Below are 14,100 nucleotides of genomic sequence, written 5' to 3' on the forward strand. Positions count from 1 at the left end.
CACAGACTGTGCAGGAATCTTCCACTCATATCAGGGCACGCCTGCTAAATTCTATTACATTTCCACAATATTATGGTCTTAGATCTCTTTTTAAAAAAATAAAAGGAATCCTACTTCAAATGTAACTCAATATAACAAGTATAAGTTTTGCCTAAAGAAAGGAATGACAGTTTCCTGATTCTCAAGGTGCTTATAATTATTGAATAAACAAAAACTAGGCATATAAAAATCAAATAACAATAACGGATAATATGTATTAAAATTTTTAATTAAATATGTTCAACTGCAAAGATGTAATGTATAGATAATTAGTACTAAGAGTGGTCAGAATGGGAAAGGTCAATGTTAACAGAATTCCTGAGAGGTACAGTGAAAGAGGCAGTGCCTCAGAATGATAGCATCCTGGACTGTAAGGGGCCTTAGAGGTAACGTAAACCATTCTCCCTGTAGCATTTCATCTCCCTATACCATCCAGCGGCTAGATAAATGTTGCTACTGATGGAAAATCCAACACTTCATTAGACAGTCCATTTCTTTCTCAATCAACCATTAATTTTCTGAAGTTTATCTTACGTTGACCTAAAGTTGACTTGTCTTCATTTTCTTCTAATCTTCTGATTCACATTCTGCTCTCTGGAGTCCCACAGATCAAGTGGAATCCCTCTTCCAAATGACATCTCTTAAGTCATTCACAGACAGGGTTCATCCCCAACTTGTCTCTTCACCTGGGTGATCATTCCCAGTTCCTTCTCCCATTTCCCTCACATGAATTGGTTTAGTCTGTACCCATCCCACCACCCCTCACCATCCTTGTCCCTGTTCAAAAGGTAGCCCTCCTTCCTAAGCCCCTTTGATTTGAGTAACCCAAAGTTGAATAACCCAGAAGTATTGGAAGATTGTCAGAAATCTTGTTAAAAAGAGAAGTTTGGAAAGACAGTTACCATATCACTGCTGTTGAAAAATATCACAATATAATAGTAAGAAGAAATCCATAATTAAAAATATAGATCTGGACACAGAAGGATCCTTAGAAGGAAAATTGTTAGTAAGTTATCTTTCTAAACTTAAGCGTCAAGAATAAAACAAAGGTGGAAGGATTGAAATTAGAAAGTAAGGAATTTAGGAAGAAACAAAGTAATTAAGGAAGTAAGGGTGTTAAAAATAAAATTACTAGGAAGAGAACTGGGATGGAAAGAAGCAAGGAAAGAAGGACACTGATTAGAATGAAAGAAGGTAAGGGAAGAAAGGGAGGGAAGAAGAAAAGGAGAAAAACAGGCCAGTTGAGACTAAGATGAATTGGCCATCATATTGGCTTCCAAAGAAAATTAGTATGAACAAATGAAGGCTATGTAATGAGGGGAAAATACATTTAACACAACAATCTGGCTTCCAAGTTGTGCTTAAAATACAGCCACAAACACCACGTGAATTGGAACAAAATGACTTACTGTGTGGTTACTACGCACCAAGCAGGCTGTACTGCTTCATCCTGGCACTGTTTGAAGAAACTTGTCCTGAACAACATTTGGACAGAACCCAAGGTGTTCGTGCCCCAGTAAGAAGCACAAATCATTTTTTAAAATGCTGAAGCAGCTTCCACATTGGTGTGTACTTTCTCAATGTTATTGCCAGCACTAGAAATGCTTTGAAGGTGAACAAAAGCTAATGAAGCAATAAACACTAGTGGTACTTGTTACCACCTCTATCCTTTCTCAAGTTTCCCAAGTCTCTACTAATTCTTCTGCAACTCACTCTGTAGAGACGGCATGCTTGAGCACACCCGGGGTTCTACCCAGGGATGGTGTCTTTTCATCTCTCTAATACGGTGGGTTCAAGAACCCTCAAATCACATATTAGTTATGAATTTCCAGAAACAAGGGAGGTATGGGTTCCCTCAAAGCTCAGAATGAGTAAGTGAAGTTACTGACCATACTTTCCACCTAAGTGTAATTCATGGAGAGGAAAGGAACTGGAAAGAAGAAGGTTTTATGCATAAAACCCTCAGACCAGAGACTGAGTGGGCAGTGTGGTAAAGGCTGTCTAGCTTCCCAAATTGGGGCCACCCCTTTAGAGAGAAGGCTTCAGGGAGTAGCAGAAGAGGTTGCTCTCACATGAGACCCTGTGAAATGCAGAGCACAACAGAACAGGTGTCGCCCAGGTGACAAAAGTGACAATGATTGGAGGACAGGGCCATTCTCTATGTTTTCATGCCACACAGCTATGATATAATGCCTTGACAAGATACTTTCAGAGTTTCAGGACATATCACTTTGTAACATTTAGTGATCTCATGGCGGGTGCTGGCAACAGGAGGAGAGAGGCACCAACAAATGAACTCACAAGCAGAGGTCACCAACACTGGAGTAGGAGCAAGAGAAGAACATGGTTGCTCCCACATCATGAATGTAGCTGATGGAGAAGCCAGTTAAGCACTTTCAGGACTCTGTGGGGGAAAAGACTTTCCAGGGATGAGATGCTAGACACAAACAGGTATGCGCAAGAATCAGAGTATATGAAATACAAACACCAGTGTGAACTTATTTGTACCCAGAGGCTATTGTAGTCAAAAGGATGTTTAGATTGCATTCCATTTATCTTTGCTTATGATTTGGTAATCTCAGGTATGCCCTGGTAAAGGATCCCTCTGGGGGAATATATTTGGTATACTCATATAACTAAGATTATCTTCTATAAATTTAAAAAACAAAATATAGAAACGAAGCTGTTGGAAGAGATTTGGAAATTCACATGCGATAAGCAATATTAGAAGACAGTGGTCCAAATTCAAGAACCTAGATATTTTGAGACCCTATTAATCCCAATTTTATAGATTGATATGGGCCATGGCCCTTTTAAAAATGGCAACATCATGTTTGTGATCATACAGGTAATTACATATAATGCATTGCTATTCAGCCAACATTCATCCTACTCATCTTTGAAATGAGAGCCACTGAAGTCTGCTCTGTGTTGGAACAAGCAGCTAAATACCAAATTAGGCCCTGAAATCATCCTCTCACAATTTTCATGCAGAAGATGTCCAGCTCCCCTTTCTGAGCAACAAAGCCCAAATATTTATGCAGCAGGTTATAAAGCAACTGAAGAAACAGAATTCAAATGAATCATCGGGTTGAGGGGTATCTTCCATTTTGACAGTGCACTCACCTAAAATTGGGGGAATTGTTTGTGTACATGATTTATTTTCTCTTCTACTATTACCAAGTGACAAATTAGTTACCATTTATTCCTTTTTTCCTCAAGAAGGAAAAATAATTCTATCAGTAGGCAAGAGTATAGTCAGTCTTTTAGTCAGTTCTTTTGCAGTGACTCACTCAAATTTGTCATCCTAATGTTGTGCTTTTTCATGGCCCTTTGTGGACATTTTTTACTATCAGGATTGACATGATATGCAACTACCGAACTACTTTGCTGGCTAAAAGTCCCTGTGCTGGGGGATCTAATGACCTTCTTGGGACCAAAGCCCAAGACTGGCTTTCTTCCCTCGTTCCACTTGTCTGTCATCTAACTTCTCGCTGCTGGCTTTCTTACACTGCCTCTTTTACTAAAATCTGTCCCTAAAATTCTGCAACCCTATTAAAAAAAAGAGAAGGAAAGATTTTAAGTCTTTTGCATTTTTCTCTCAATCACTGATTTTTAAACTTCCTTATTTAGTGAAGGAACACTTTTTTTAAATGACACATTAGGCAGAACCCCAATCTATAAAATGGTAAAAAGAGACACTGTGTGAGCCCAGGGTGTTGGGGGGGGGGGGTGCTGCACAGGTAGTGATGATGGATCTAGACCACCATCCACAGACATTTCCCCTCCTCACCCGTCACCCTCTATATCTTCCACAGTACACAATTGGAAAACCACTAATTCGTGATATGATACAATTTCTTGTTTTAAAGAATATTTAAATTGAAAATAGTTGAGTACTTTCCATTTGAAAAAAAATGAGCATACATAATATCGTTAACCTGCTCTAAATATGGCTATCACTTGCCTTTTGTTCTCAGACTATTAAAACATTATATTGTGATTTCATCCAAACAATTTTCATTCTCTAGGAATAAATTGTAAATTATAAGATTTTATTTTGAATTCCCTAAAAAAAAGTCCTAAAATTTGGAAAAATTTTGCCTTCAGCTGTTGGGCTGTTCAGAGAATTCTGTGTGCCCAATACTGGTAAGAATTTTAATCTTTTTGGCTAAAGTCCACTTCAAAAGATTTAAAACAAAGTTCAAGTGCCTCTCATTTTGTTAAGGGCCTGGAGAAACCTGGAAGAAATGTGCAATAATTCTCAGAAGCTGAAGAGTTTGTGACCTCTCCAAAAAGAGACATTTTTTTCATGCCCTTGGAAGCAACTGCTATTATTTATTCATTCCCATCTAAAAGACTCTATAATCTCTACTTTATTTCTTATAATCTTATTTTTCAAATGCATGCCATCCTAGAAGTGGCAGTCTGGTGATCTGCAGACAGATATTTAACCACCAGATAAAGCTCTCCTTCAGTAACTTGAGAATGTTCTCTGCATAAAGGCATTGTGGAACAGCGAGTGAATAAAGGAGAAAATGATGGTTATTTATAGAGATATTTACAGCACTGTTCTATCAGAGCCCCACTTATCACCAAGTATTAAAGAAGATTCTCTCGGAAAATGCACACTTTCTATCTTCTGAATGTTTGCTAAGCAAACCAGCTGTTTTAAGGGTTTACTGGAATGAAAGAGCTATGGGTATTACCGGCATTTAATGATTCACAGGCTGAAACTAGACTTCCTTTTAGAAAGGAGAGAAGGAACATACACTCTGTTCCTTAAGAGTTCAGCAGGGGACCTGTTTGGAGCATCTGGAGGAGAATTGCCGACAATTGCAGATAGATTATTCCCTACCTTCTCAGAGCCTAACAGTCACCAGATGAGTAGCCTCAAGCTAATCAATGATTTAAAAAATGAAATCATGCTTCCTGTGTCCTTCATGAATGAAGAAGCCTCTAATGATTTCACCAGTAGGGCATGTGTTCTATTATAAAACATTTAGAAAGTAAGTTATCTTATCCATTCCTTCCTTCATTTCACAAGTATTTGTTGAGCACCTACTATGGTGCAAGGTAAACTGCATCTTCTGAAGTTTGAGGACAAAGAGCTGCCAGCTGACAAAGCAGATGGACACCCACAAGGTGATTAATTTAGTAAAGTTGTCACAGTCAGGGGTCTGGCTCTCAGCTCAATGGAGTTCAGAAATGATGCTACCTAATTCTGCACTTGTTGATGCTAAGTTACAGAAACAAGGCTCACAAGAAACTGATGCATAAACCAACGAGAAAAATAATTGCAGTGTGGACCAGGGAGTTGCAAAGTGTATCCCAACCAATGTGTTCTTTAGAATTATGTGCAAACAGGTTGAGAATCTGTCCCTTGCTGTCTGACTTTGTGCAAGTTCAGCAAACTCTTAGATCCTCAATGTCCCAATCTTTAAAATGGCAATCAGAACTTACTCCATAAAACTGTTGCTATTGAGTGAAATAACCTTTACACAGAGTTTATTGTTCATTACTTCAATAAATCTTTCCTGAGCACACACTATGTACCAGATAGCATACCGAACACTGAGGACAGAGCAGTGAATGAATCAAACAATGTCTCCACCAGCTTTTGGAGAAAACCAGAGTGAAACAAAGAGAAGGGTAGAGTCCATTGGTCCATGAGGAGTTAGCTGCATGCTTCACAGAACCAAGTGTAGTCAGAAGGGGCATTACCTGTCAGGTGAGCAGACTGGGTCCTGCAAAGTTTCCCTCTATGACTTTTTTTTTTTTTTTTTTTTGGTGAAGAAAATTGTCCTTGAACTAACATCTGTGGCAATCTTCCTTCATTTTGTATATGTGATGCTGCCACAGCATGACTTGATGAGCTGTATGTAGTTCCGTGTCCGGGATCCGAACCCACGAACCCTGGGCCACACGAAGCAGAGCGTGGGAACTTAACCACTACACCACCAGGCCAGCCCCCTCTGACTCTTTTTCTAAGCTTCCTTTGTTGTCCAATGTCCTTTATAGTTGACGGCTGCACTCAACATACATATCCAAAAAGCTAATACTAGCTAATAATTACCAAGCATACACCAAGTGCTGGATAAAATGATTTTACTCTGGCTAGGCATCTGGAACTCTCCCTAACGTAAATTTTGCATCTGTTTTCTTTAATCTAGTTAGTGTATGTGGTATATGTGTTTGTGTGCCAAGTAAACTAAACTGGAACTAAGCTTTCTAAAATTCCCATCCCTGCAGCATTGGCTACAGGAGACATCTCGCCTGAGAGCTGGAAGACAAAAATGAAACAGTTGCCATCTTTTTATGCTTGGAATGTAGGCTCAGGCCACAAGGCACTGTTGCAGTGCATGTGTGTTTAGTCGCTAGATGAAGGGCACCGGCTTCTCCTGCAAGTTATCCCTAACATCGAAGTTGGAGGCATGGGAGCAGTGAGAGACCTACATGGGTTCATCTGTCCTCATGGACTCTGGCCCATCCTGCAGATTCCAGTTTGCCCTTGCTTCCCCCACTTCACATCAATCTTTCCTTCCTGACAACCTGCTTGGCCGACTCAGACTCCAACACAAGACATCAAAGCAACAGCCTTCCATATACTATGTAACTAGGCCTCACTATTGTGCAAGTGGAATCTCTATATAAATCCCATATATGTCATCTAGGGTTTCTGCTTCTCTGATTGAACCCTGATTGATATAGTGCTAATTTCAAAATATTTCTCAAGGGCAGTTGCCCTCCTCCCAAAGTTCCTGCGAAGGTGGATGAAGGGTAAAGCCACTGTGATGAATCTCTAGCCTTTATTTTTTTGGAAAAGTTTTTAATATAATTCACATACCATAAAATTTTCCTTTTAAACTATACAACAGTGGTTTGAGGTACCTTCACAAAGTTGTGTGACAATCACCACTATCTAATTCCAGAATATTTTCATCACCCCCCAAAAACCCCACACCTAGTAACAGTCACTTCCCATTTCTTCCTCCCCTCAGCCCATGGCTACCACCAATCTACTTCTCATCTCCATAAATTTGCCTATTCTGGATATTTCATATAAATGAAATAATACAGTTTCTTTGTATTATTTTGTATCTGGCTTCTTTCATTCAGTATAATGTTTTCAAAGTTCATCCATGTTGTAGCATGTATCAATACTTCATTTCTTTTTATTACTGAATATCATTCCATTGAATGGATATAGCACATTTTATTTATCCATTCTTCGGCTGATGGACATTTGGACTGTATCCAATTTTTGGCTATTATGAATAATGCTGGTATGAAATTCATGTACAAGTGTTTGTGTGAACATGTTTTCAATTCTGTTGAGTATATATACTCAGTGGTGAAATTGCTGGGTCTTACGGTAACTCTATGCTTAACACACTGAGGAAGTGCCAAACTGTTTTCCAAAGTGGCGGCAACATTTTACATTAGCACTAGCAGTGCCTAAGGGGTCCAAGATCTCCACACTTTCACCAACGCTCATTATTATCTATCTTTTTGATTATAGCCATCCTAGTGGGTGTGAAGGTCATCTGATTACATCTATCTTTGCTTACACAAGGATCCTAGGTGACCAGAGAGAAGAGTGTCATCTCTGTTGACTTGGGGCAAAGGTTTTTGTTGTTTTTTTCTTATTCACCTTGAAACTTACAGGGGGAATAATAATAATAATAATCAGCATATTTTGTGTTGGCACAATGCTATATTATGAAAAAATTCTTTTATTATAACATACAATTTTCTCCACAACTCTTCAAGAAAGACAGCGAAGATGCTGTTATTTTCACAGTATCTCCAGAGTAGGACATAGTGCCAGGCACACAGTAGGATCCCTGCTGAATGGCTAACTCCCATTCATTTTCTAGAGGAGAAAATAGACTCAGAGAAGGAAATTGTCAGACTCAATGTTGTCCAATTAGTAAGTGGCAGAGTTTCCAAATTTGTAAGTGGGTGCTCTTTGCGTGAGATTAAACATGGTATGATAGCTAATTAAAATGAAAGATGATGTTCAAGACATAACTGAAACATATCAGGTCAAAAGGTAAGATGCTACTTTATGCTATTTCTTTGAAAGTATGGTTTTATTAAAAAACCAAAATTATAAACATCACAAGTCAAAAAGTGAGGCCACAGACAACAGTGCTCTCTCTCTCTCTCTCTCTCTCTCTCTCTCTCGACTTGGAAGATCAAAAGTACAATCTTTTACATTAAAAAACTGTCTAGAAAATTCCTTCACCTACATCCTACACAAACATTTAGGAGGTAATTATTCTGTTCAAAAAATATTCCGTTATACATATAAAAATAAAACATATGAACACACAAATAAAAAATGATAGGTAAATAAAGGTGGTTACTATAACCATTAAAAAGAGGTTATAGTGATGATTGTTGCACAACATAGTAAATGTACCAAATGTCATTTTAAATGGTTAAAATGGCTAATTTTATGTTATGTGAATTCTACCACAACAAAAAAAGGAGGTTGAAATTCTGCAAAGAAGACTATTACACATCTCAGTGGTGAGTTCCATTCTATCAAGATTGGGCAAGGCCATGAGTGAGTGACTTAACAGCATGGTTGCCAGGGAAACTGGCTCCTCATTGGAAGAAGATATCCAACAGAATATATGCAGAAATATATCACGCAAGTTTCTCGAAAGCCTTTCTTCTTGTGATTTAGGCCAACTCATGAGAGATAAAGAAATAAATTATTTCCAAAGGCACAAACATATACACATTTTCACACTTTCTCACACATGTGCACAGTCACACATTAGCACGCATATGTGGCAGAGTGAGAAAGCCACAGAGAACACTCAGGACGTCTCCTCGCTCACAGCTGGTGAGCCAAGGCTGGCATGAAGTCAACTATGAAAGACCTTCTGACACAAAGCTGAAGCTCCAAAGCCCTGCTGAGGCCTTTGTGCTTCCAAAGGCCTTTGATTCTAAGAGGACCTCCAAAGTTAGTTGAAAGTTGTTTTCTGTTCAAGCCAAGGAGAAACTAAATATCTAACTGAAGCTGAATTAAGTGAGAGAAACAAGCACATTGTACCCAGGATTTATATTTCTCTACAACTTCTTTGTAGCCCCGAACCTCGTACATAGTAGGTGTTTTACAAACACCTATTTATTAAATTAAATTGTATTCTACCATTATCAATAATTAGAAATTAGTTGATAATTGATTGGCTAGCCCAAAACGTTTTGTTTTTAATTTGTAAGTATGTAATCCATGCCCATCAGAGCCCCTACTCTACTCATCTTCCCCAGGGTGGGAAGCTGCTTCCCCTAGAGGCTCCTGCTTAGTAAAGAAACTTGAGGCTTCTCCTTGAACAATGGGTGGGCCCTAGTTGAACTAATGGAGTTTAACTCACTCAAGGTCAATCAATGGACAGGTAGTTTAGAGACCTATGAAGAGAACTTGAAAACAAAACAAAACAAACAAACAACAAAAAAAAACTTTGTCCCACGAAAACAGTGGTAATTAGCTAGTCCAAAAAGATTTTCTCCTTTGGAGTTTGTACAAGAATATATGGAAGGAACCAGCCAGTCATTAATAAAGGAGAAAAGAGAAATTGAAGAAATTAAAGGAGAGAGAGAAAGGAGAGAGCAAAGCTCAGAGGCAGCAAAGAAACACGAATTGCAGACTGCTTGGGAAGAGCTGGCATGACATCCTTATAGAAAGCCCTTCTCTGTTTCTTGCAACATGGAACACATGAACTCACACAATAAACAAAGTTAGACTGCGAGAAAAGGTCTAGTCTTCACTTCTCATGTTCTAGTAATGCTTAGCTACTTCAACTACACACATAATGGTAGCCCAAAGACTTGGTTGAAAACACCTGAAGTGCAGACCTAGGGCCCAGGAGAAATGAGATTGACTGTATACAACTCCTTTCTATGAATTGCTAGCAAATAGCCCAACATTAAATGGAGCTTTCTCATGTGTTGGGTACAGAGGACAAAAGAGACTTGGGCACCCACCTGGGGAATTCTACTGCTACAACTGCTTATGAATGAACAAATGGAATAAGCTTAATTTCAAGAAAACAAAGGAACAGTAGAATAATAGTTAGTGTTTATTGAGTACATAGTAAATGCAAAGAACTATGCTAAATTATCAAATTTAATCTTGATAATAATCCCATTGGGTACAATTACCGTCTCCAAATTGCAGATAAGGATACTGAGAGTCAAGAGGTGAAGTCAGCAGCCCAGGTCACAGAACAACTAAGGGGCCAAGCTGGGGATCCTGACCTGCTTTGCATGACTATAAGGACCATATTTTAATGGTTATACTCATCTGCCAATAATTTACTTTTTGACCGTGAGAAACCAATTAGCCACCCTGTGCTTCCTCAGCAGTAAAGTTAGAGTATCAGCATAGATAATGACCATAATTGCGTCTAGTTTGAAAATGCTATTGTTCAAAATATGGATAAATAACTTGTAAATTTAAAGAGGGAACATTATTTACGACCCCAACTAACATTTATATGAGCCCTAACTATGTGCACAGTTTGACACATAGTCGGTGCCCAATAAATCAGTTGAATGAATAAAAATGTATGCTAGGCTTGTTAAACACACGCTCTTACTTCATCCTCACACCTCTAAGACTTAGTTACCATTACTATTCCCTTTGTACACATGCAGAAATTGAGCCTTAGAGAGGAAAGAGTGACATGCTTACAAGGCACACAGTATGTGTTGGAAATAGCTTCAATATAAGAAGTCTCAAATCAGAACGTTGGACCTTGACTGAGAAGATAAAAAACGGTAGGAGTCTACAACTTCAAGTTGGTTGTCTTTAGTATGGGATTGTTTAATTCTCTATTTATTCACCAACCCATGAATAAATAGAGAGGCAGGATAGATTCCAGCAAATCTACAAATAGTTATGAATGAGAAATCTGTTATTTTGGGTAAAATCCCACTAAGCCATTGTCATCTCATTTCTGTTCCTAATCCATAAAGTGGGGACAGACTATTAGTTTATAGGCAGGTAATAAGGTTAATAAGCAAGAAGTTTAAATGTTAAAGTAGATATTAAAGCCATTTGAGAGTCAAAGTGAAATACAGACGCAAGGGTTTCTCTGTAAAAGTTTAAAATGGTTCATCTTCCTAGCTAGATGCCAATAAGAGACTTCTGAAGCTTTCAGACATGTGAGGTCAGGCCTATTTTAAAAATTAAATGTGAATTTTTATTTCCTTACCAGGTGGCTTTATAAAAGGAGCACTGGACTTAGTAAACTTGCTCAAGAAATTCAGACGTGCTCCATCCTCGATACAGATTCAAGGATGTCACGCACAAGGCTTCTGTGGGCTCCATTTTCCCAGGTCGGAGCTGAACACCTAATCTCCTTCCAGCCCACAGAGTTTCCGATTCAATTTCTGGGGTCCCAGAAACCCAGTACTTTAATTTATATTGCCATTTTTTGATTGGTGTATCCAGCCAGCCATTTAAAATTAACTCAATTTTTGTGTTTCCTTTGTATTTTATACCAGGTTTTGAAACATGGGATACAGCTCCAAACTCCAGTATTTGGTGATAAAGTACAGATTTAAACACTTTGTTAAACCCTTTATTGAATAGTGAAAACATAATTTACTTACTATTCAGACTTTTAAAGGATTTAGTATACTCCTGTAAAATTCCCTATTAGAAATCTTATTTCTACATCTTGAACTGGAATTCTTGCTAGGACAGGTCCCAACATCTATTTAAAGGTTACTTGCAAAAAGAAAAAAGTTTTGTGTGAGGTCGTTGATGGGGGAGTAATGGTTATCTTCTTGCTGCTGTTGTTTTTAATCAGCTTTCTCTGTACTCTATTCTATGATGATTTTATTAATCAATATGAAAAGGGGGTATCTACAAGGTCCCAATTGCAAGAATCTTCTGGAAAAGTTTAACTACCAGCTCTCAAAGATTGGGGAAGTTTGATTATTCTGGAATGTGAATATCATAGAAAAACTCTGATATCATGGAAGACCCCAAATGAACAATTCAAATTTACTTTTAGTAGATTATGTGTGGGTAACCAAAGAAACAGATATCATTTTTTGACGAGTTTGGGAAAGCAAACCTAAATTAGTAAAAGGTAAATCATAAATTTTTTGAAGAAGCATAGTTTCATCAATTCAAGTATGAATAGCAGTTTAACTATGCTGTTTTTCCTTGTTAGGTTTTTTTGGATAATCCTGATTTAACAAATAAGTGAGAATTCTTTCTAAATCCTATGTGAACTGCCTGCAAAAGGGAATTTCCAAAGTGTTTAAAACTTTATTCTCCTTAGTATTTATGACAGTTCTCCTACAGTCTTCGTGTACCATTTAATTGGTTATCAAATTATTCTTCAAAGATCCTGCAAATGTAAGTTTCAACCTCATTGCCCTTCATAAAGCATATCATAAATTCTAACTAGTTGTGATCTGAAAAAAAGTCTAAATGGGAAATTACGTGCCACAAAGAGCATTTTTAAATCATCCTTATTTATTTTTCTTGATGTTTCTAATCTAAAGCATGCTTCTAAAATATCATTCCCAGCGCATGGGAAGAAACACATTCTTTTAGGGTGGAAGTGTTAATTAATGTGCATGACACAGAGAGAATAAGGAAAAGGTTAGAGCTGATGCTTCCGCTAATAGCATTTCTAAAAATAGAGGATTTCTGAAACAATGCTTTTTCATGTTAGTTAACTTTCTCAAAGCCCTAGGATTAGTGTGAAGATGCACTGATTGGCTAAAATAAAATCACCTGTTACACGGATATTATTTACGTGCATTGCCCTTCCAACTAATTCAATCATTTAGTTCTCATCAAAATTGATTTCTAGGGGCCAAGCTGTGATGGTTTTTCTCTTTCACAAAATTTCCCTCAATGTTTTCCTGGGATTATCAACAGGAACAGATTTCACTCTGAAGTTATAATCAAAATTGCCTATAGAAGCATGGCATACAAATCTACCTATATCTCTTTTTTTCAGTGCTGTTTAATGCCATGTTCCCCATGAAAACTTATCCTATAGCCACACTAAACTTTCTTCTGGTCCTCAAACACGTTGAGCTTCTCCATAACCCCATGTCCTTGCTGGTCCCTCCATGTTTCTCTCCCTAGAATGTTCCCCTGTTTTCCTCCAGGCAAGCTCTAGCAAGTCCTTGAAAATATAGATCAAATATCACCTTTTCCAGTAACTTCTTTCCTGACTCTCCTAATTTGGTTGATACTAGCAGTTGTCTCCTCAATAGCCATTTCCAACCTCTCTCTTCCTTGCGGGTCTCCCACATAACGCTAAAAATTAGACACTCGATTTCCTGGTTTCCTCTGCAGTTTGAGGTAGCCATGTGACCCAGTTCTAGCCAAGGGGACATGAGAGATATCTGCTTAGAGGCATCTGGGAGTAATTTTTCATCCTAAGAGGAAAGAAGTGTGTTAAGAGAACACCCTTCACTCACCACCCTGGCTGCTTGTCTTCTCCAAAAGCAACCTTACGAGCCTATAACTCCTCAGCTCCAGGAGATATTCTGCAACTCTGAGAGGGGATTGCTGAAACGGGAGGGTGGCAGAGAGGAAGTATGGGAAGATCACATGTTTGTGATACCACGCTGGATACTGTACCAACCCTAGAAATGCCTAACAGTAAAGTCTGAATTAACTATTATTGGTTAACTGCCTTTTTTTTTTTTTTTTTGGTGAGGAAGATTGGCCCTGGGCTAACATCCATGCCCATCTTCCTCTACTTTTTTTTTTAATATGTGGGATGCCCGTCACAGCATGGCTTGATAAGTGGTGCATAGGTCCACACCTGGAATCTGAACCCGTGAACCCCGGGCCACTGAAGCAGAGTGGGCAAATTTAACCACTACACCACTTAACCATTTAACCACTGGGCTGCCCCTGGTTAACCGCTTTTGAGAACATCTAATGGATGGAATAGCCAGAGGAAATGCTCGCTGATGTGGCTCCCAAAGCATTCGTATGATCTCTCTCTCATGGCATCTATTCATATTGTGTTGGTATAACTATCTTTTCAAATGTGTGCC

This window comes from Ceratotherium simum, chromosome 4, assembly GCF_057802395.1.
Source record: "Ceratotherium simum simum isolate JZ-2026a chromosome 4, ASM5780239v1, whole genome shotgun sequence".
In the NCBI taxonomy this organism is placed as follows: Eukaryota; Metazoa; Chordata; class Mammalia; order Perissodactyla; family Rhinocerotidae; genus Ceratotherium; species Ceratotherium simum.